Here is a 26,091-nt window from a genome sequence, read left to right as displayed (position 1 = left end):
AATGTATGGTGAATATGAAACATTGCCTATGTTAGGGTAACAATTATCCAGAGAAGCCTTCAGGATGGTAAGAAAATCCTCTCTCTGCTTTGATAAAGGATTTTCCTATCTCTTTAATGGTGCCCTAGGGTTCCGTTGTGTCCTTCTCCAAGCCGGGTTAGCTATCATAATTGAGGAAGATGCCAATTCACCTATATTTCTCTTTTGCATATATCATTAAGCTGTAAATTAATCAAATTTGCTCCTGTAGCACATGAATGAGAGGCATTTAGAGCTGCAAATCGATTTGAGGTGCCCACAACATTTTTATGGACTATGTAAATTTGTTCCGCTATGCCAATCCCTATTATTCCTCCTTTGCTTTCGAGGATGTTTCGAGGGTATTGCAGAAATGAATCTACTTTTTGCATAGATGTCTGTTGTTCGCATTTTCGCTAATAGAAGAAGAGGTATATGTTGAACGAAACTATTAAATAATAAATATTTAATTAATATTTAAAAAATGATTAAAATGATTAAATGATGATAGAATAGGAAAATAAAATAATTAATAAGATGATGAAGAAATATGAATTTAGAAGAAATAGATTAATTTAATTAATTAAATAATAAAGATTATTTAATCAATTAGAGGAATAATTAGTACATGATCAATGAGACATTTTTAGGTGTCTACATTTGCCCCTCTTTGAGACAAAGTCAGAATGACATTGTTTCAAAGAAAATGAAAAAGTCTGCCCCAGTATGCCTTGGTGATACCGCTGTATAGTGTAAATATGCCCCCTCAAAAAAGGTGGTCGGAAAATTCCAAAATTGAGACCATGTCTTCGATATCAATGTAATGAGCAAGCGTGTGAAATTTCATGCGATTTCGAAATCGTTTGAGTAGGCTACGAGGTGTTTGAAGCTGGCGAGGACCATGGGCATCGAGGTGTCAAAAAACTCTAATTTTGAGCTATAAATAGAGATTTTTAGGTTTTCATTTGCTCATTTGCAATTTGGTAATTCCTTGGTTTTCTCTGCAATTTGTGTGCTTTTTTCTGAGTATTTGATCATCATGGCTGGATATAGAGCTTGATTACACCTATTTGACTGAGTACGTTCATATCAGAGACCTCTCGAGACTGGTGGCATGGTATTTTTCCTATTTTTTTCTTGATTTATGCATGTTTTTTGCTATTTTCCAAAAAAATTCCATGATCAATTTTTTGCATTGTGTCACGCAATTGCCTGTCGATGTTTACGCATTAGTGTTAACTGTACCGCAAACATTCTAAATGCTACGCATGTGTTGTAAGTGTTACACATTAGTGTTTATCATGCCACATTTGTGTATATCATTACACATAAGTGTTTATTGTTACACAAGAGCTTTGAACGTCATGCAAGAGTCATAATTGTACCGCATTCATTGTATGTGTAAATTTTTGTCATGCGTTTCAAAATATTTTTTGTTTTTTGGGATTCGATATCTGATATTTCAAACATTTTCTCGTTGTAGGAGAGCATTGGAGTGTTCTACTACCAATAGAGTGGAACTAGTGGACTTGATCTTCGAGCTGACTTACCAGATGAGGAGATCGAGCATATCCGACAACTTGGTCTATATCATGTTTTACATTTGCCAGAGGTTATGACCAATAGGGCCATGATTACAGCTTTGATAGAGCAATGGCATTCTGAGACCTGTTCTTTTCATCTTCCAATTAGTGAGGCATCGATTACGTTAGAGGATGTATGGCATATACTATGGATTCCCATTCATGGTGAGAGAGTGGTATATGACCATTGTGATGACATTGCTGGACTATGTGCACTTTTTGAGTGTGAGATTCAAGACTTGCAAATCAGTGGCCGTTATGACATCCCTTGGGCCCGATTAGACTATGATGACCTAACTATTGTATTATGCGGTGTTGTCGGTGGTTTATTGATACCTGATAGATGAGGTCATAGGTTTCCAGTTGGATGGGGTAGAGTGCTCCATGATATGATCATTCATCATCGACTGCATGGTTGGGGTCCTTGTCTACTAGCCATGTTGTATTATTAGATGCATGGTATTGTGTATCTTGGATACCATTCTATCAGTTGTGGTGTTACTTTGCTTTAGACATGGGCATGGGAGAACATTTCTATTTCTGGGCCTATTATTCATGTAGATTTGTAGCCTGGTGAGCCTTATGCTTTCAGGTATACATCAGGTATCAGACATAGAGGTTCAGGGACCACCTTGTACTGGAGACATCAGTTTGACATATTGCAGCATTTTATTTGGAGACCATACTTAGATTGCCCCAGTTGGTCTGATGATGTAGTGCACTTGTCTTTCTACTGACAATAGAGATATCTTATTGGTAGGACTTTTGAGACCCAATAGATTATCGATATGTATCTTCCAGGGTGGGTTCTGAGATAGTTTAGTGAGGTACAGGTGACACCAGTGGTTACTGCATATTTTGCTCGTGTATCATAGGAAGTATCTGATTGGGGTGTGTGCATACAACCACATGTTTCTTCTGCTGAGTTTGATTCTCTACAACCATTACTCCAGGGTTGGGGTAGAGGTGCAGTAGATCCAAGGACGATGGTGGAGTATGATGCGTGGTTTGCTAGGCATGGGCTAGTGCCTTTGACTGATCCTGCTATTCCGATTATAGCACATCGGATTCACCATCCTAGATAGTGGTTGAGAATAGACATAGGGGAGAGAGCCGGAGGAGGAGGAGAGGGTGTAGTTGAGGGAGGATGTGGTGGAGATGAGGGAGATGAGGATGTAGACATCAGTGGAGACACCGAGTCTATTAGCAGTGAGGATAGCGATGATTCTTCTGATTCATCGAGAAGTGAGAGTGGAGGTGATGATGAGGATATGTTGGAGCTAGAGGATGTTCTTGATGTAGAGGAGGATGAGTTGTAGACTCTTAGAGCACGGGTCTAGAGTTTAGAGGATGAGGTCGCTAGATGACATATCGAGCGAGAGACTTATCATGTACATTATGGTGCCCTTGAGGCTGAGAGAGATTGTCTCCAAAGGGAGAGAGATGAGGTAGTGCAAAGATGTCAGATTACCATGGATGCCTTTGATCATCTTTTTAGAGTAGGTACAAATGCACGCGACCAGGCAGATAGATATTTCATTGCTGCACAGGAGTCTATTTATTATCGGCAGGCATATGAGAGATCCATCCTTGAGGGTCAGAGAGAGCCTAGCTTTAGTGCATTTATGGGGAGGATATCGAGTAGATCTACTTCATGATGGACCAGTAGTGGTGGAGTTATGGGACCACCTTGACATCCTGGGGCAAGATCTAGTGGAGAGGATCCACCTATTGACAGAGGCAGTGTTGGTTGATCATGTTATCTGAGCCTTCAGGCTTATTTATTGTATTCACACACATTATCATTTTTGAGTTATATATATATGGCATGCGGGTTTTGATAGTGATCTATGTATGTTTTGCTTCTCATGTATGCTTATATGATGCTATGAGTTTTATGATGTATATCTATTCGATTCTAAATGATTATGAATGCAATGGTAGTACATGTATGTATTAATGATGGTAATGGATTTTAAAATGAATGCAAATAGAATCTATAATCTATAATGAATTATATAATGAATGCAAATGAATCTACAATGAATGCAAATGAATCTATAATGAATGCAAATGAATCTATAATGAATAGTTTTTGTATGATAATGGTTGAACCAATTTTAACTTAGATACACCTTGAAGAAATGTTAGTTAGATGATAGAAAGAAAAATGGATGGTAGAAAGAATGTTAGAAAGAATGTGATTTAGAGAGAAGATGAGAAACCAACAAACTATTAATAAGCAAATGAGATGAGAATGAGAATGAAATTGAATGAATCACGAACCTGTGTCACATTTTTTATTGCATCAATATATATTCATCACTGAGCCTTATTATTGAACAATGAAGCTTAGCACATCAGGGTATAAGGAACCAAGATGCAAAGATATCTCATTGTAGAAACAAACACATAGTAGACAAGGAGTGAACCCTTCATTCTGAGCATTACGCTAGGGGTCGACGTATGTGTGGCGATTTCACTTTCATGTGAAGGCTCTTATCACAGACACCCACTAGAGCGATTTCCCTATAATTTCATCGGTTCACACCACAAACAACAAACAAAGAAAAAGATAATGCCCATCATTGCTCCTCTAGTCACTTGTAGACATCCTTAAGTAGCATAGGAACAATATCTATCGCCAAATGATAAAAAGATAAAGACTGACCTGGACAAAATTCAACAGCTATACTGACCTTGTGCTTTCGTTCTCAATTATTTGATGTGATGGTTGATAATGTCTTATCTCAAAAAGTTGCGGACCCCATTTAAGACTGAACTATCTGATTTCAAGTGTATCCTCTTCTGTTTAAGACAAGATAATGATCATGTTGATATGGATATGATATGATTGATAAGATACTTTGATCAGTTGATTGCAAATGTTTGACTGGATAGTCATATCCTTTGTTAACTTCATGCGAAGTGTTTGCTGGATATCTGCTAGGGTATTTGTTTCTCACAAGACATTTTATTGCAAGTTTTTCTGATTGATTGATTTTTGATTTTTAGTTCTTTTCCAAGAGCCTTTTCGATGTTTTTGGATTATGTAGATCGATATTTGAATGTTTTTGGTTGATTTTTTTGGGATCGTATTTGAATGTTTTTGGTTGATTTTTTTTTTCAGGACGTTATATGGATGTTTTTTGATTTTTGAAGGATCTTATATGGATGTTTTTGGTATTTTTGTTTTTCAATGTTTTTGAATTTTTTGAATTACGTTATATGATTTTTTGGATTTTGTGTTTTTCAGTGTTTTTGAATTTTTAAGTTTTTCATTGTTTTTTGAATTTTTTGAAGGACGTTATTTGATTTTTTTGGATTTTTTCATGACTTTATATGATTTTTTTTTTTTGATTTTTTCAATTATACCCCTAGTGTGCAGACTTGTAAGACATGATGATCTGCAGAATATATGTGGAGATAAATGAATTTTTGACATGACCTATGTGAATGCAATATACAAGATGAAGATGCATTTCCTATTTGAACAAGGTTGACTGTGTTTGTTATAGCATTTGTAATACACCAATTGAAATGAAGGTGCAAAACATCTCATAGATAAGTGGCCATTTGTTCCCTAAGGTCCCTTGGAACATTAATCTCTACACACTTAGTGACTAGGATTTACAAATGGAGACACGGAAAACTTGCCCACTGGTTCTTGAAACTTTGATCTTCTTTTGCCCATGTGTGTGCAGATGAGTTAATTCTTGCTCTTGTGTTCACTAAAGATCCTTAGCATCCTATATGACTAGCTACATTGTTTATTCTAACTTCAAAAGCATCCCAAATAGAGCCTCATTGCCAGCAAGCCTTGAGAGCTCCGACGAGGTTATAGACTGTAATTTCTCAAATATTGCTCCATTGCCAATAAGCGTTCATAGCCCTGATGGAGTTACTTTGCATGTTCCCATAGTCAAGCTTTCTATTGCACTTTGTATACATGATATTTCAGTTATATATCATTGCTCTTTTGCCTTGAGATGGATATTTGGCATAGCTCTTTTTTCTTTTTTTATTTTCTTGCATTGACTTGTAAGTAATGAAACCTACTTGGGTGTGACAATTACAGCGGCGCTAAAGTAGAATTTTAGATTTTTCGCTAGTCATATGATCAACTAGGTGTCTAGAATGAATTAGAGATTTATTGTGTTTGAGATATAGCAATTGATAGATTGTGGGTTAACAAGTCTCAAATAGTGAAATCACTACCCAACCATAAGTAAAGCATCATCACAGGGTAATGTTGAAAATGAATGACCTTAGGACCTCAAAGACTTCATGTCCAAATATCTAAGAGAGGAAATGACCCTTGCTTCTCTCGAATGCAAACAAATGATAAACTTGGATAGTTGCCTCATTTTATTGATGCTGCTATATGTAAATGCAGAAAATTTTGAGAATGTAATGCATTTAAAAAAGAAACCATATGTAATGTAGTGTTTTAAATAATATGATATGCAATGCGAAAAATAAAACTTAAACTACACAGCTCTTAGGTATCATATCACTTGAGGTGCATGATGTTCATAGGGTCAGAGAGTGGATCTCCCTCCATGGTAGCCAAATTATATGCCCCATTTCCTATGACCCTTGTTATAATGAAAGGACCTAGCCAATTAGGTTTGAATTTCCCTAGCCTTTCTCATTCTACTAGGTTCCTTTGATTCTCTTTAAGTACTAGATCTCCCACTTGAAAATTTCATGGGTGGACCCATTTATTATAACTTCGTCTTAGTCTGTTTTGATATCCTTGTAGATGGTTAAACATTGTTTGTCTTTTTTCATCAAGGGTTTCAAGTTCTTGTAACCTTGCTACCCTATAGTCTTCCTTTGAAATGATGTTCTGTAAGGAGACTCTTAGAGATGGTATTTCTATTTCAATAGGGAGTACTGCTTTCGTCCAATAGACCAAGGAATATGGTGTTGCTCCTGTAGGTGTGCGTACTCCTGTTCTGTAGGCCCAAAGTGTAGGATTTAATTGGAGATGCCAGTCCTGTCCTGTGTCAGTGACTACTTTCTTAAGAATTTTCAGTATTGTTTTATTTGTAGCCTCTACTTGCCGATTACTTTGTGGATAGTATGGTGTGGCAAACCTCTGTTGTATATGAAATTTGTCACACAACTCTTTCACTCCCTAGTTTTTAAATGGACATCAGTTATCTATAACAAATCACATTGGAACTTTGTATCTACATATAATGTAGTTGAGCATGAATTTTTCTATCTGCTTTCCAGTGGTGTATGTTAGAGGAATTGCCTCAACCCATTTGGTAAAGTATTCGGTGGCTGTCAAGATGAACTTGTGCCCATTTGAAGAAGTAGGGTTGATTTTACCCACTAGATCTAATCCCCATTGTGAAAATGGCCATGGTGATGTGATGGGTTGAAGATCTTGTGCTGGTGCATGAATAAGGTCTCCATGCATTTGGCATTGTTTACACTTTTGTACATACTTGTAAGCATCCTTTTCCATGGTTGGCCAGTAATAACCTGTTCTCAACAATTTTTTTGACAATGGCAGACCGCTTTGGTGAGCCCCATAGATTCCATCATGGACTTCTTTTAAAGCAAGGTGTGCCTCATTCTCATCCAGGAATTGGAGAAGAGTTCCATCAAAACCCTTTCTATACAAAGTATTAGCTATAATGGTGTACCTAGATGCTTGATGAATAAATATCTTCTTTTGATTTCTGGATAGATCTGCTGACATGTATTGAGTATGTAAATATGTATATATTTCATTATACCAAGGTGACTTTGGACCCACAATTGCACATACATATTCTGATAAGGGAGTCTCATATGCAAGTAGCATCAACTGTTCTATGATGAACTCGAACTGAGTTTTGTTAGTAGACATATTGAGAAGAGTCATATTGTTGCCATTGCATCTGCTGCCTTGTTTTGTATTCTTGGAATTTGTTCGAAGGTAATTTTGCTGAAGTTCTCCTTGTAATCTTTGACCAACTTCTTATAAGGCATGAGTTTGTCATCATTGACCTGGTTCACAATCAACTACAAATCACCATAGACCTATAACTCTTGTATTTTCCATTGTATAGATGTACGAAGCCCTATAAGGAGAGCTTCATATTCAGCCATATTGTTGGTGCACTGGAAATTGATCCTAAATGACTTAGGTATAACATCCCCTTGAGGAGTAATGAAGAGAATTCCTGCTCCAGATCCATGCCTTATATATGACCCATCAAAGTATAACTTCCACATTATTGAGGTAGTTAATGTAAACACAGATTCATTTGGAAAGTCTACAACAATGGGTGACTATCCTGTATAGGAGCCTTTACTAATTGATTTGCTATAATTTGTCCTTTGATGGCTTTTCTATCTATGTATTCTATATCAAACTCACTCAGGATCATAACCCACTTAGCCAATCACCTGGTCAATGTTGCTTTGCTCAATAGGTACTTGAGTGGGTCAAAGCGTGCAATGAACTGTACCTTATGACTTAACATGTAATGTCTGAGCTTTTGGGATGCAAATATTACTGCTAAGCATGCTCGCTCTATGGGGGTATAATTAAGCTCATAGCCGATTAGAGTCCTACTTATATAATAAATGGCTATTTCTTTTCCATTTTTGTCATGCTATGCCAATAGAGCTCTTAGAGTTGAGTTCATTGCTGATTTGTATAACAATAGAGGTTGTCCTAGAATAGGAGATATTAACATTGGTGTGTTCAAAAGATAGTCTTTCAGAGCTTGGAAAGCTTCCTGGCATTGTTCTATCCATTTAAAAGTAACTCCTTTCTTGAGTAAATGCTGGAATGGGTGACACTTATCTGCCAACTGTGCTATGAATCTCCTTATGGATTGTAGTCTTCCTTCTAACCCTCTGAGTTGTTTAAGTGTTGACGGAGGTTGCATATCAATGATTGCCTTGACCTTGGTAGGATCTATTTCATTTCCTCTGGTTGACACTATAAACCCTAACAGTTTACCTGCTGTTACGCCAAACACACACTTCTTCAGATTTAATTTGACATTATACTATTCTAACCGATCAAATATCTGTGTAAGAACTGCAAGGTGAGTTTCTCTTATTTTAGATTTAGCCAATATGTCATCCACGTAATCTTCCATTACGTTGTGGATAATTTCATGAAACAATGTTGTCATGGCTCTTTGGTATGTTGCTTTAGCATTTTTGAGACCAAATGGCATCACATTCCAGCAGTATGTTCCCCATGGGTATGTAAAGGCCGTTTCATGTTTATCTTCTGGTGCAATTTTTAATCTAGTTGAATCCTAAAAAACCATCCATTAAGGATAGCATCTCATTTCCAGTTGTTAGGTCAACTATCATGTCGATATTGGGTAGTGGAAAGTCATCCTTAGGACAAGCTTTATTTAGATCCTGAAAATCAGTACAGATTCTTATGCCTCCCATGGGCTTAGTCACCGGTACTAGGTTGAATATCCATTCTGCATAGTCAATAGGTCTAATATAACCTACATCCAACAACTTTAGTAGTTTTATTTTAACCAGTAATGCGATACCAGGATGCATTTTTCTTAATTTTACTTGTAAGGTTTGACTCCTGGTATCAAAGGTAAGTGATGCAACACTAATTTAGAGTCTAAACCTAGCATGTTTGAATAGGACCAAGAAAATTTGATAGGTCATTGCTTGAAAAAATGAATGAATCTATCTTTTTCTTCTTTGCTTAGTGATTTTGCCAGATGGATTATGTACAACCTCCCCTTTTGTTGTGTTTACTTCTTCTGTTTCCTCTGTAAGTAATGCTGACCTTTCTCTTTTCATAGGAAGATTACCCAAGTCACTCTTATCATTATGAGTAGTTTGATCTTTATCTTTTGTTGTAGAAGTACTTTGTTCTCCAAAGTATGCCACTCTATTCAGGTCTATAACAAAACCTTCTTTATGATCACCTTGTGGAAATCTCTCTCTAACTCCTAGAAATTCAGAAATTGCTTTGTCATTTTCAAACCAATCTAGCGTTGGTTTTCCTTCTTGCCCCCAATCAATCAAGTGTGAATTCACTAGGGGTAAATCATTACTCCCTTCTGTAGTAGACTCTGATAACATGAAGACTTTATTGTTTTACTAACTTTGTGTATCTTCATCCCGTATAAGCCTTATTTCATTCCTTAATATTACACTTTTTGGTGGGCTAGAATCATGGAGTGATAAGAATTTGTAGTCATGAGAGTCTATCTCACTTTCAATATATATTTCATCATATGAGCTATCATCACTTATTTCTTCTTGTTCCTATCCCTAATTCTGTTGTAGATTGACTGGTCTTCTTTGGACATTAGTTACCCTCCTTAAGCCTGGTATAAGCCTTTGCAATATTTCTTCATCCATTTCATCAGGTTGAGCCTGAGTGGCTTCTTGTGGTAGAAGTAGTGACAATAACCATGGGTGGTGGTAAACGTGCATCTGTTGCCACATTAGCCTGTACTATTGTGTCAACAACTGCATCATTTTTAACTCAGTGGTAGGTTCTTGTAGGAGTTGTCTCATGTCTTCTCCATCTGATTCTACACTAGGTGATGTAGGTACCTAATTACTTGTTTGAGATGAAGATGGGAGTGCTTGTGTGGACAAATTCCTTTGTGATATGTAGTCTGATGATTTTCTTGGTCAATTTAGTATATCTCAAGGGTACGATGTCTTTCTTCTGTGATAGGTTGTACATGCTTATATCCCAATCCTTGATTCCTTGGATTATCATTAGGAATAACAGGTTCTAGTCTTCCTTGTTTCTGTAACCCAAGGCCTGTAGTACCATCATATCCATGTCTTTGGAGTATTTTGAATCCATTGCCATACTGATCCGGGTGTATTCTGGGTATGTCATATGATCTTCTTCTCTATATATCCAATGGTTAACATCTTCATTCAAGGATTCTTTTTGTAAGCCACCCCATCTAATGAAAGAGCATGAGTGTATATCTGACAATTTCTTTTCCTTTGTCCTATTTTTGTACTGCGTTTTGAGGTTTCCCAAAGGACTTAGGAGAAAGAGACAATTGTTTCCCACTTAAAGTATTTGCAATAGAGTACTCTTTGCAACGCATATCTTTTATTTGTAAGGAGGACGTGGAAGGCATATCCTTTTTTATTTCTGTGATCTTTAATGTTTCCAATTGTGTAGTGAGAGGTGCGGCTTGATTGATAGGTACCTAATTATCCACACTGTCTTTCAGATAATTGCAATGTTGAAATGGATTTGGATCACCCTTTATGGTGATTTCAATACCATTGTATGGGAATTTGACACATTGATGGAACGTGGATGGTACTGCTTGCATGGTGTGGATCCATGGGTGGCCCAATAACATGTTATAACCCAGCTCTTTGTCCAAGACTTGAAAAGCAACCTCATTTGTTATTGGTCCTACTTGTACAGGTAGTGCTACAATGCCTTTAGATGGATATTCTTCATCATCGTAAGCCTTGATATTTATCCGCTTGGAAGAATCAATATGAAGTTCAGAATATCCTAGTGCTTTGACTAGCTTTAAAGTACAAATGTTGAGACTGGCTCCCCCATCTATGAGTACTCTTCTGATTCTTCTCTTATGAATGTAAGCTTCCAGATGTAGAGTGTCATTATGAAGTAGTCTATCACTAGGAATATCTTGTTCTGTGAATGCAATACATGTGCCTTGTGTCAGATTTTCCACCATAGACTGGAAGGCATTTTCATCTATATGTCTGTTCACTATTGAATCTTGAAGTGCTTTGTCCAGTATAGCTCTATGAGGGCGAAATTTGCAATAGTTTGAATAATGATATCTGTGTAGGAGTTTTCTTAAGTTGCTCAACAACATTGTAAGTTCCTACTGCTGGTGGTTGATTTTGTGGTATTCCTTGTAAAGTTACCTTTGATCTGCGAGTAACTACTACACAGTCTTTGTCTCTGGGAGTTATGGTGATCGTAGCGATTGTATCATTTGTATCATAGGCTATTTTATCAAGATTTATGTTAAATCCCTCTTCATAGTCTTTATGGGTATGTTTGACATCCATGATATGTTCTATGAGTTCATCTTCAAACCAACCTAAGTGAGATGGTTGATCATGCCCCCAGTCTTTGAGACAAATATTTCTATCATCATCGTACTTTGGTGCCTTTAATAACATGCAGATTTGGTTATCATCTGTGTGAGTGTCTTGATGTTGGTCATCTTGTTCGAGTGTTTCTTGTGAATCATTGTTTGCTATATCTCCTAAGCTAATGGCATGAATAGGGTAGTTGTATGAGACCTTTGTATAGTTAGCTGTATTGTTTTGGGTACTTGATGTGGTAGCTTTCCCCTTGTCATGCTTAACAAAAGGATCCTTAAAAATCGTATGATTTGTGTTTGCCAAGGTTTTATCGGTATCAATTGTGATGTCCCCTTGGTCTATCATATTTTGGACCAAGTTTTTCAATTTGTAGCAACTTGTCATTTTGTGACCTTTAGTCCTATGATAATCACAGAAATCATTATCATTCCACCATGTGGGTTTGAAAGGACCTAGTTCATACACTCTTACCTCAGGTAAAGTGATCATATTTGTCTGTATTAACTTTTTGAGCACTTACTCAATAGGTTCTCCTAGAGGTGTGTAATTTCTTCTTGGAGCATTTACCCTGGGGTATCTTGTGTTCATGTTTTGTGTAGCATTTACATTTGTTGAGGTTGTGTTATTCCCTGTATGTGGATTAGATGACATACTCATTCCCAAAGATAAAATGGGTTGAGTTTTGTTTATCATTCTGGGATCTACAATACCATCATTGGTCACATTTTTGTTTTTTGACCAAAACTTAGATTTGTCATTGTTGTTGGTATTGCCATACTTAATAAGACCTTGTTCTACTAGTCCCTTCTCACATTTGAGTGCCTTTTCTGTGATTTGTTTGAATGTGGTTAAACATTGCATTTGTATCAGATATTTAATCTTAGGAATCAAATTTTATGTGAACATATCCACTTGCTCTATTTCTGGGATAACTATCTTGCACCTCCTATAGAGAGCCCTCCATTGTTGTATGAAGGATGCAAATGTTTCATTCTCATATTGTTTAGTGGCACACAAGTCCATCAAAGTAACTGGGGTGTCAATATTGTGCGAGAAGTTTGCAATAAATTGTTCAGCTAATTCTCCCCATGATGTGATGGTTGGTGGTAAATGTGAAAACCACTCTAAAGTCGGACCTCCCAAACTTTTAGGAAATAATCTCATTAGATAAGTATCTTCTGAGGAAACATCTATACATGCCGTAAAAAATCTCTGATATGATCTCTAGGATCACCCTTCCCTCGATATCTATCAAATTTGGGCATTTCAAAATGTTGTGGGAAAGGTGGCATGTATAATGTGTGATCGAATGGATAAGGACGTAAGTCCTACATTGTGTAGCTCTTTTTATCGTTACCAGTTTGCATGGTCATCATTTGTTGTTGTAAATTTTGGATTTGTTGTGTTAGAATATTTGTTTGTGTCAAAGGTATACCTTGTGTTTGTGTATGTCCCACAAAAGGATTCTTGGCTGCATAACTAGGAGGTTGTTGGAAGGTACCAAGATTATAAACTTGTGTGTTGTGCGTTCCACTAGGTACTGTGAAATAGCTGATATGCGAACCCATGTTTGGTTGAGTTTTACTTGTTGTATTGGAAATACCTAGATTTGCATTTTGTTGACTATATGTGGATCCCATAGAATAGGAAACTGGAGGTTGGGTTGCACTTGTTGCTTGTGTTTGAATAGGTGTGGAGACACTTGATATTATCGGTATGCTCTGTGATGGTATACTAGCATTGATTTCCAAAGATGACACACTTGTTTCAAAGTTTGCATTTGTGTTGACATTTGTTTACATAGGTACATTTTGAAGAAAACTGGAGGTCGTTGCTTGTATTTGTGTCAAGGGTGGTGTTTGACTATTATCTTGACCTAAAGTTTTTCCTGGTGGTAAAATCTTTGTGACATCAAAATCCTTAGGTAGTTTTGCCCCATTTTGTATTAACAATGAAAGATACTTGTCCCTATCACTATGTATAAGTGCATCTAGGATCATGAGGACATGTGGGTCTTGTTGTGTGGATTCAATTTCTTCCTTTGTCAAATGCTATTGTAATTTGTTTAAGGTGGACATTGTATGTGTACCTGAGTGTTGACCTATTGACATGTCTAAATTCCAAGTAGGGTTTATAGACTGTGTGTTGTTCGAGTCCATTATTCCTTTCTCTTTTTGTGACCTTGTGATAGGCATCTAAAATTTCTTATATGAGGGTGGTTCTATGCAAGATGATTACTTAACCCTAGACTGTAGATGTAAATGCAAGGCTATACTAAACTCTCTATTGAGGATTTTGACGTGAGACCTTTTGAGCATTCCTAGATTTCTCTAATGCAAGTCTTTCCATTTGTTGATGAAGTTGTTCAACCTCAATCTCTCTATCAATTATATGGGAAAACCTAGACTCAATGTTTATCTTGTGTATGAATCCTATATATTCAGGTGCGCTTCATCTTAAATCCCAAGATAATTTAGCAAGACCATCAATGATTTCTCATTGACCGCCATTTGGAACTAAATTAGGTTGCTTGAAGGTGAGTAAACCATCACCTGGGAGACCCATAAAGGCACATGCTATGAACCTATAACTGACAATGGACTTAGACGTATATGAGGTCTAGATGAAGACGTATATGATAATGTAGGACTATGTAACTAATATGGATGATAATGCAAAAGACTTAGGATGATAATGAGGATGTGAGTGGGACTATGCAAAAGACATAGGATGAAAATGAGGACGTAAGTGGGACTATGCAAAAGACGTCGAACAATAATGAGGATGTAAGTGGGACTATGCAAAAGACGTAGGAGGATAATGAGGATGTAAGTGGGACTATGCAAAAGACTGTAAAAGACTTCCTAGGGTCACAAGTATGTAAGGACTTTTGAGTTTTGGTTTCAAAATGGACTTTGCTTTCTATAGCTTTGTGTGTAGGACAATGTTTTGTAGTTTTCTAAATTTGAGAACAATTGATGGTAGGTATGTATAGCTGACTAACTCAATTTTCATACAATCTCAAAAAATTTGGAGATACATGGGAAAGGGCCTGAAATAGCCCAAGGGACTAACTCAATACTGGTCTACCACAACGATACATAAAAAAGCACCAAATACAATCTTAGGCTGGATAGTGGACACCATTCAGTGAGGCCCCCACAGCAAAATACCAAAACAAGATGGACGGATAGAGAGTCTGGTAGCACTGGTTCCACTCCACGGCACACACTTCTCGGGCATGCCAGTCTCTCTTACCCCAAAGATCCGAAGATCTTATCACTGAGGGATTTTTGTCTCATAATGTAAGGTACATGAGGGGTATCTATGGGGTATGATCCACACTCCCGGAGCCACTGAATGTAGGATTTTTGGCAACTAAATTGGTTCTTAGTATTAGGTTTTGAGGGGTCCCAATCCAAGGACGGATTCTTAGAGAAAGCCACTTAAGGCTTTAGTTGAGCCTATCGATGCAGGGAAGGCCCCCACATATGTCAAATTCACTCAACACTCTAGCCACCTAACCATTATATTTATATAGCAGCTCAAAAAACCTGCTCGAGAGTACGCTAGGAGAGATGATATCCCCAATGCATCCCAATTTGAAGTACCTCTATGGGGTGATGAAATCCCTAGTCAAAGATACCCCTCACTACATAGAATAAAAGAAAATTTGGATGTCATTGTCACCTTCCTTCTTTCTCCCAAGACCCCGAAGGCGGGTGGAAAGTCAGTTAGTGCAATAGTAGATCCACCCTAGACACAATAAAAAGTTCTTTACCTTAAGAAAATGAAAAATGATTTAATCTAATGTAGCCTGATTCACATTCATTTTATAGCCCAAATTTAGGTGTTAGATACGCATGTTCATGTCTATTTTAAACACCAAATCCAAGTATGAAGGCATACATGTCAATTTTAACCATTTGTTGATTTTAAGCACCAAAAACCAAGTGTGAGATGCATGCATGTAAATTTTAGCCTATGTTAATTTTAAGCACCAACAACAAAATGTGAGATTATCCATGCATGTCCATTTTACTTCTTGTTGATTTTAAGCACTAAAAATGAAGTGTGAAGTGCGCATGCAAAAATACTAATCTAATCCTCTCTGAAAATCCGCCACAAGCTATAAACAGAAGATTAGTAGTAAAAGCAAACTAAAAGAAAATAGAAACTCAAAATTTGATAGAGGTGAATGCGTAATTTTACCTGTGCGATTGCGTGATACTTATAGACTGAATGCGTGAATCTGACAGAGCAAATGCCTAAATCTGACAGACCAACTGCATGATGATATCTGGTTGATTACGTAGCACTAACAGGTTGATTGCATGACAAAAGGCAAACAACAAAAAAAATTAAATAAAAGGAAACTAAACCTGATCAGGAACCTGCAAAACCAATGGCAAAACCCTAGCCAAATCTCTCATCATCCATTTAATATTGATTAGATCATATTTAAGTATATAATAAAGAACTAGGCTATTGTATCTATCTAAGGCCAGTTGCTATTCTAAATCCTGTATCAATTTTTCTGCCTGGAGCACCTTTTGATAGCGTTTGGCTTCTCTCCTTTGTTGCTTCGTCCTCCTTGCACCTAAAATCCTGAACTGAAATTTTCTTGCCATAAACTGCTATAATCAAATCATAAAATAAAAGCAATTAGATCCAAGATTAACCCAATTTAAGACAAAATTAAATAGAACAAGTAATAGACGGAAGAAAGAATTAAACAGTAAAGCTTCTTGCGAATGTGTGATGCAGAAAGGGTGATTGCGAGATTTGGATAGGGCGATTGCGTGACCCTGTCAGAACGAATGCGTGACCCCGAAGGGTCAAATGTGTGATTCTGTCTATGCGATTGCATGACGATGAATGCTCGATTGTGTGACAGAAAAATCTTTTCTCGAAATTCATGCAACCTACAAGAAAAATGAAAAATCTGCACAATCTACAAAGATCACACTGAAAAATAATGAAGGTTAAATTGTTGTTATTTCACGTCGGGTTCACCAAAATGTCTACATGTAAAATTCATCTTAGAAACAAGTAATTAATTAGAAGCAAAAGGGACATCACGAATCCCTCCTAACTAAAGAATTTAACAAATAAGACAATGGAATAACACAATCAAGCAAATAGGAATTTAAAATAATCAAATCAAATCAAAACTCCCTATCCCAAGATTGCATATTGCTTCCATTACTCTTCTCCTCTTCGTGGTATGATGGCTCTCAAATATTGCATTGGTAACCTGCAAGTGACACAAAGATTCAAAGTTCGTGATTGTTGAAAATGGAGATTGGATGCTCAATTTATAGAAAATTGGATGAGATTGATTGAAAGGTGGAATAGATTGATCAAGAGGTGGAACTCAGGTGAGCTCAAATGAAAATTGATAGTTGAACTGCTAATTGTAGGAGTGAAACTCAATAGATTGAATAGATTAATTGAGTCAACTGACTGAGAAAAAGATGACTAAAGGAAGAAAAAGAATGATTGGAGGAAATAAAGAAGATGACACAGAGAGTTTAATTTAGAAAAAGCTAACTGAAAGATGGAAATAGAGATTGGAGAGATAAATGATTTAATTAATTAATTTAGCATGTGCTTGCATTTAGATTTAGATTTTCAATTTAATCTTTGCATGAGATTTTAATTCAAATAATTGAATTTATTAATTCAATTTAGCATTTGAATATATTTAGAACTTGACTTTGATTTTCTCCCTCCAATCAAGTTTCCCCACACACGAAATAAACTAATCTTTCTTTTTCGTCGAACTTCTTTTGAAACTAAACTAAAGTTCTTTCAAAAGCTCTATGGGCAAGAAACAATTGAGTCAAACTTTAGTTCTTTCGTTCAATAGCCTTACTATTCTCCCTTTTAGATTATTCTCGATTCTATATGTAACATGCCCCCGTAGGGCAGCAGATTCAATGACCCTTAGAATAGTAGGGGCCCACCCAACCCAATCTATAGCCACCACCATAGAATAGTAGGGCCCACCCTGCTTTAAGAGCCAACTTTCCATTCCTCCCACCCCCCTAGCTAAAAATAGTAGGGCCCTTACAACCCCCTTAGAATAGTAGGGCAGGGGAACCTCTCCCCATAGAATTGTAGGGCTTGACTGCCCCCACCCAATTGAGCTACCTCCCCCCTACTATTTGAAGGGCCCCACCCCCCCCACCCCCCCATTATAGTTATTGGGCAGGGGCTGGGGGTTCCAGTCAAGACTCGAACAGAGGTAGCTCGAGTAGGGCCCTGCGCTGATTCGCCTTTCCCCTACCCCCATAGAATTGTAGGGTGACTGGGGGTAGGAGGAGGGTCTCGACCTACCCCCATAGAATTGTAGGGGGCTGGGGGTGCCCCTACTATATCGAAGGGTCCCCTACAATTTGGCTGGGGTGTGCATTAATGGCAGAGGGTCTTGATATATTTGCTTTCATTAGCAAGTTGATTAATGGCAGTGGGAGGGAACTAGAGGTTGCCGTGCGAATTGAATAGAGATCAATAGGCAGATCTCTATTGCTATATGCCCTACTGTGGATAGGGCCACCCTATAACTATAGTGTCAGGGGGGTGGGGGTGAGCGGGCCCCCCACTATAGTTGAACTAGAAAGGGGTGAGGCGCTCCCCCCAGACCCATTATGAGAGGGCCCCTACTATAACTATTAGTGCCGGGGTGGGGGGGGCTCGACCCTACTCTCTCCCTATGGTTCGACCCTTGCCCTAAGGAGAGCCAAGCTGACCGGTTTCCCTCACTCGTACAATCGATGGCATCGAGATGGTCAATTCCATCGTCAGATGAATAGGTGAACAAGTGACGATTTGACACCAGATATCCGGAGGTGTGGAAAAAGCTGCTGTAGGAAGCGGGGAAACCATGAAAGAATGACGATTCTTCATGAAGGTTTTCACAGAAAGACCCTTCAGTTCTGGCAAACAGATCGCAATTACGAGTACTTGGGAGTGTATTGGTGGAATGAATGAAATACAAATAGTTGACATAATGTGGTCAAAGATCTTAGGTTGTAACTTGATCATGAGCAAATTAGTTGATGTTGTCCCCGCGAAGCATGGGAAGTGCTGAACATTGGGAACTGCCCGGGGAAGAGTTAGAAACAAGAACGGGGAGAAGCAAAAAGCACTTGGGTGAAAAAATTGATTGTATCTCGCCCTTCATCCTTCATAGCAACTAGGGATCGAAGGGCACCAAATTTGATAACTTATGGAGGGAAAGATGGAGTAGGAGCGTGCTACTAAAGACATAGTAGCACATGTCAGAGAGGCTTCCGTCAATCATGTACGAATAGGATACGGGTCCAAAGGTGGGGTCAGATGGGGTTTAGTCGATGGAGATATTGACTCTTCTGGGAACCAATGGCGCGTCAACAATGTCAGACTGGGATCGATCGATATCCAAATGAAATGAATTCTAGCTTCTCCTGGAGGAGTTTTCAATGCAAAATTTGTATGATAAAGTAGGAAAGATTCATACGATATTCTTTCGCTCTAGTCACCCCAACTTCGAATCTTGGGGGGAATGGTAGAACCATTGAGAGGGGAACAGTAGAACCATTGACTAGTGATACTTCTCTCGATGCAGCATTTAACCTGTTGAACCCCACCACCCAGATTGCATGTGCTCCCATGGCTGTGAATGGTGCTGGGAGGTCCTCTCCCTCCAAGTATTTAGACTACATTGGCCACAACCATCTATTATATACGTGATATGACTGATGACTTATATCGTCATGTGACGTATATAGTATGGAGTATGGAGCATGTGAAGGAAGGGTTGCCCATAGAATAGTAGGGCACCTGCATTAAATCGCTCCTACAATTCTATGGGGGGGTGGGCCCCTTTGCAGATATATCGAGACCCTCTGCCATTAATCTATCCCAGTCAATTAATTAACCTGCTAGCCCTTTAGAATAGAATAGTAGGGGGCTTGACTGCAGTAAATTAAATATGCCTGCTAGATTAAGCTAAATAGTTCTAGAAATGACCTCCCACCAACTTTCATTCCTCCCACCTCTCCCCTACTATAATTGTGGCCATTGTTGGGCTTGCCAACTAGAATTCCCGCCCACCCCGCCCCCTCTACCGGGGTGGGTGGGAGGCCCTTTAGCCCCCCACCCATCGGGTTGGGTGGGAACTATAGTGCATTGGTGTGGGGGAGCCATGTTACGTATAGATCGGTGATAACATTTCGTACCTCCATTCAGGAGCTGCCAAATCATTATTGGAATGGACTGACTTGCTTTAACAATTTCTTCCCTCCCTTGTAGTATCAGGGATGAGGAACTTCCAGCAAGGCTTGGGAGTCGATGATCCAGAAGGGCAGGAAAGCAATGAATGATTGGCCCATACCCGAATGGATTGATGGAGGAGATGCCAGCCAATGAATGACCATGCTTGCCCAGGAGGAGATGGGAAAGAAATGAACTAACGGGTGGGCACCAAGGACTTGCATCGAGGAAAGGAACATTGATGCACAAATTATAATTAGAGTTCCCGAGATGGTTTTTGAAATCATGCACATGTAATTGAATTTGTAAGAAATTAGAAGAATATGAAACTAAATGAAATTAGAATTTGGAGATTTGGAAATGGAAGAATTAATTAGCTAATTAAATAATTTAAAGAAACTATTTAATTATTTTTGAAATATAATTTAATTAAATAATAAAGATTATTTAAATTTAAAGGATAAAATCACAATTAATTAAATAATAAATATTTAGAAAAGAGTTGAATGATTGAATGGTGATTAGAGATAGAAATTGAATAATTGGTAATTTATTTAAATAATAAAGATTATTTAAATTGGGAAATTAATCATAATTAATTAAATAGTAAATATTTAATTAATATTTAGAAAATAATTAAAATGATTAAATGATGATAGAATAGGAAAATAAAATAATTAATAAGATGATGAAGAAATATGAATTTAGAAGAAATAGATTAATTTAACTAATTAAATAATAAAGATTATTTAATCAATTAGAGGAATAATTAGTACATGATCTATGAGACATTTTTAGGTGGATACATACATAGATAGATAGATAGATAGATAGATAGATAGATAGATAGATACCTATATCTATATATATGCCCACTCTCACAATATATAGATATACAATTAACATCTATAATTTGATTAGGAGTTTATGTTATATATATATATGTATGCATTCAAGACATAATCCAAAACTTGTCTATACCCTGCTAGATATATAAATATGGGTATATACATAAAATATAGAGTTATAGGTATATGTATAAACCATGAATATTATACATAGATATAAACGTATATCTATACATATGTATATATATATTTTGATATATAGTATCAGATGATACATAAGATTTTATGACTAGTAGTATGCAATGGTATATAGGAATATGCATATGTATATAGACATGCATTCATATATATCATTTCAACCAAAATATATATACATGGATATATAGGTATTAATATTTACATATACATTGCATATTAATAGGAATAAAATGTTATTAATCCCTTCAGAGTTTGCCTTATCTTCTTCTCTAAGCCTTCTAGGCTCAATATAGTCTTTTTTAGCTTAAGCTTTGGCTCTTTTAGCTTAATCTTTGGCTTTTTTTTTGTGGCTGTCCTTTGTCAGCAACTCCTCCTTGATTAGTACCAATGTGACTGTACTCTAGTAATGATGATGTGACACTCCTTCTATGATTGAAGGCATAAGTACCCTTTGCTTGTATGTTTTAAGGCAGCGGTTATTATTTCTTAGATCCTTGAGATCGCTCCATTTGCATCCCGACCCTCTGATATCAATCATTTATCTACATTTTGCTTCCCTCTATGACTAGATGAGTTATTTTTCATGAAGCATTAATACTCCTGCTATATTTAGACCATTTGGTTGAGGTCTGTTGGTAAACAGATTTGTCACTATGGTCATGTACCTGAAACTGACCCTATTTGCTCGATAGGCAGTGACAAATGTTCCAACAGTTGGAGAGATCATTTTGTGAAACACGATCTTTCTCTGCGTTTGAGAGGGGCAACTCCCTCATATGATAGGGGTGTTTAGGATTTTTGTGTACTTTTAACTTGAAAGTACATAAAGGAGAAAACATAGAACTTAAACAAGATTAATAACATAAACCCTACTAGAAGACATACGAACAACAAGTAGGATTCAATAAATGATGACAATCGCAAAGGGGTTACCACCAAAAGGTTAGTCATGCAACAATGATGAAAGAAGTACAATAAACCTCGACACACGAAGAGATAGGTTGCACTAGCACATACAAGTCAAGATACCATGAAATGATGTGTCTCATCAATGGATTTCACCAATACATAAAAGGGATTACTAATTCAACATACGAGAAATTAGTAACAATAAATCATGAATACATTCAAGACACACGAACTCAATGCATTCTTCATTATTCTTTTTGAAAATATACAAGTTCAAAAACCCCTTAGTCAAAGGTATGAAACCAAAAGATCTCACTTAGTATCTCTACAAAATTCTGCAGAGTTTTCTCCCTCTATTAGAGTCCTCCCCCACATTACAAATAGCCTTGTATTTATAGGCTTCCCAGAATAACCACTTTAGTAACTAACTTTAATCGTGGGGTAATAACTAACTCTTTTCTGCGTGAATTTCAATGAGTTAGTAACCTACACTTTTATGCACAGAAGAAGTCAACTTTCTAACCTTGGGTTACAATAAGCGACATAAGTCACTTTTTACAAAAATAATATCAAACCCATTACATTGAAGAAATAATTCATTTGTTGATTTTGTCGAGGTGGCCTCCATCTTCATTTGCTTCATTTTATCTCATAATCATCTCACCATTTGAATTTATGTCTACAAGTTCTCGAACATCCTTATCCATCATGAACATAATGTTTCCTTGAACAATAAGAAGGCTTATATGATGAGGAGATTATCATGTTCATGACATTATTTTCGTGGTCTCCTAGCTTTTGTGTGCCATTCTACTGCGGTTGGAGAATGTTGGTTGTAGTTCATGAAATTAGTGTTGCAATTTTCCAGACCCTTGAAGTTATTTGACTATGGTTCCACAAGCTCTACACTTAGATCTTCCCAACAAATATAATTGTCTATTCCTTGTGATCAATGTGATCCATGAGTCATGCCATTACATTTGTTTGAAATCACCGCAAGCTGTGAGATGAATTTGAGGAATTATGTAAAATGAGTAGCACGTCTTGTCTTATGCTTCACATTCTTCATGTATGACGACCATGGTTTTATATCTAACAACAATCCTCATTTATTTAGTGCTTTGATCGATTTACAAACTCTGTTTCAAAGTTTTCATTTTGCATAGGAATGGAGGGTGGCGGAAAATAATTTGACCCTATACCTATCAATTGCATTCACTTTAAAGTTTCTATCACTTTTCCAATGAGTGCATGTGTGTATCGCTGACATCATTTCATTACATTTTTGGGATGAAATCTCTTCAAGGCACTCTAACAAACAATTCGTGTGTTTGGTCTATGTTTCCATATTTTGTAGCATTGTTTGTGCTTCCACATGTGGCAGCTCTACAAACACTTCACGGTGTTGGTCATGCAATCATCATATAATTTGAGAAGGCAACTCCTTGAGGCATGCTGTCAAATTTTCCACCGCAGCTACATGATGTGAGGATGTGTTTAAGATAGATTAATTAGATTGAAAATTTTGGAGAGCTTCCTTGTGTAATCCATTTTGCATTCATATTTCCATCATTTTCTTTCAATCCTTGAAATAAGATATCTTTTTGAGCTATTCTTTCATGCAGTTCACTTGCCTTGTGTGAGCCTTTCTATTATTGTATGTTACCTGATATACTATCCAATTCTCTAGATTCGGCCTTGTTCTTTATCAAATGAATAACACACATTGTCTATGCATTGCAATATGCATATATGAGTACCAGAGTAGCTACGATTATAACCAGTTATCACATTTTCAACGTCATTTGACCAAATCACCTAGAGATGCATGGACACTTCTTTCTTTCTGATCAATATGCAAAGTAATCAACTGTGGTAGAATGCTTCCTCTTGGGCAGTGATGTGGAGGATAATGGCAGGGGTCATGGAACTTGGATTTCCACCTGCAACTTGCAAAAAGCTTCTCGAGCCTTGGCGATAGATCTATTTTCTGCAAATCTCACAATCATTGCATTCCATGACACAATTATTTGAAGCATTGCTTCTAATGTTTAAGATGCAGTGCCAATGTTTCCACATCAGCCAAACAAGTTATATTGCATGACAGTTGAGGGTGTATCTGTTTCATTGCTAAGAAGACATCTCTTTGGAGCATTATGGTCAAACAGTTCGCATGTTGCTATGCCTCATGACTTACATACCACAATACCATATGCTATGTAGAACAACTCACGTACCATCACGATGCTCTCATGATCTACACTCATATTCACCAGAGCAGATGTAATTCCCTCCTCTTTGGTTAGATATTATGTCGTGCCTAAGGCTCAAGACAACCTCTTCCAAAGTGGGGGTCTAATCCTCTTGCGTGAAATCGGGAACATCAACATTTAACCCAACTAGATTGATTGATTCCATTTTATCATTGGCAGGGAGGACGCTGGATAGTTTCAAAAGCATTTTCAATCACATACCATGATACCACATTTCATTGAGGAATTCTGTCAAGCACTTCATATGCATTGTCTATCCATTCACTTCTTGCATTTTACATGGCGTTAAATGACCCCAACGGTGAGGAGAATGGAGGTTGCAGCAAAGTTAATTGGTGTTAAATCTGCAGTGCCTGCATCACGTGGCAAGGTGACATCTCCTTAAGGCATTTCATTGGACAATTCACAAGATGTCCATGCTTCACATTCTGCATGCAAGACTACCAAAGTGGTTACATCTATCAGCTAGCAAACCATTCAAACCTTTACGCTTTGATAAGTGCTTGAGACAGTGAGGTATGTATCCTACAATCATTTCAATTGTCACTCCTCCATTTGCTCTACGATGTATGGCTTATTTACACTGACCATATTATGTGATCATTTGCACTTGAACTCTATTAATTGCAACCTCTGATGTGATTCGATGTAGTTCATCTATCTTTACTTGACAAGGAAAAGATGTCATGTGAAGTTGAATTCATCAAACAAATCTCTACAAATCTTCACTGTGTGCAAACAATTCATGCACCCTGACCACACCTCTCAAACTTTTTCATTCATATCCATAATTTGTGGCATGTCTGTGCTTCCGTTCTTCAATTATAAGAGGTTAAGAATGCTCAAAAAGTGAGCATTTCTAACCTTTTTGACAAAGTGGGGCCCGCGAGGTTAAGAAATGAGGTTAGGAATGCTCACTTTTTGAGAATTCTTAACCTTTTTTATTTTGTGTTCTGAGAGGTTAGAAATATGGGTTAGAAATGCTCAAAAAGTGAGCATTTTTAACCTATTTTGGCAAAAGGTTAAGAATGCTCAGAAAGTGAGCATTTCTAACCTTGTGCTTCAACGAGCTATCCATTACACCTTGGAAACCATTTTTCATTGAGAATGAATCAAGGAAGAATGCCACCAATGTCTGAAGATGATTTTATTATCGCAAATGACCAAACATATTGAAATAATTTAAAATATTAAATTATCATTTGAGAAATAATTTAAATGTTTTAAATATATCGCTTTGGCTGGAGAAAAATGGTATAACTTTCAAATGGTGGGGATTTAGGTCCTAAAATTTGAAACACATGTCAATGAAAGGGAGAAAGGTTCACACAATTATTTACACCTAATGATGAAGCCTTAAATGAGATATTTTAATCATTTGGGAGCAACAGACACCAAAAATTGAAAGTTTAAAATATGACAAAGTATGAATTGGGTTCATGTGAAGTTGGACATGTGATACAAAATGATGTTTAGATCCTAAATGTTAAGTGGTTTCCCTCAACTTGTGGTAATTCTCAAAATTCTTCCATTTTTCATATTTTGACTAGTAATGACCTTGGACAATGCGCTCATTACCTACACGTAAACACTCATTGGACCTTTTTCCAACCTTGGGAACAATTTGAAATTCAAATAATAGGTATGCCAAATATGAGGGCAACAACTAGATCTGACTGGGGGCAAGGACTACAAAGGATGCATGATGAACCCAAATCTCTGGTTTCGCAAGCTAGTGCACTATTCATTGGGCAACAATGTCATAGAGGAAACACAATAGGGAATAGCTAGAGAAACTAGACACAAACCAAAAATTGGATGAACACAACAAAACTTCTAACTAAATTATGTACATGGTAGGCAAATCCTACCTCAAACTTCTCTAGGATTGTCATACAAAACCATTCATAGGCTCAGAGAAATAGGCAC

The 26,091-nt window shown here is 37.2% G+C and overlaps 1 pseudogene; it reads right to left on the bottom strand.

Annotated features, from left to right (window-relative positions):
- Nucleotides 1–18,410: 18,410 nt before the first annotated feature.
- LOC131858925 (uncharacterized tatC-like protein ymf16) overlaps nucleotides 18,411–26,091 on the bottom strand; it is a 69,467-nt pseudogene continuing 61,786 nt past the window's right edge.

The sequence above is a fragment of the Cryptomeria japonica genome, chromosome 10, assembly GCF_030272615.1.
Source record: "Cryptomeria japonica chromosome 10, Sugi_1.0, whole genome shotgun sequence".
NCBI classification, from domain to species: domain Eukaryota; kingdom Viridiplantae; phylum Streptophyta; class Pinopsida; order Cupressales; family Cupressaceae; genus Cryptomeria; species Cryptomeria japonica.
The sequence above is the reverse complement of the archived record's forward strand: the minus strand, read 5'-3'. Positions and strand labels throughout refer to the sequence as shown.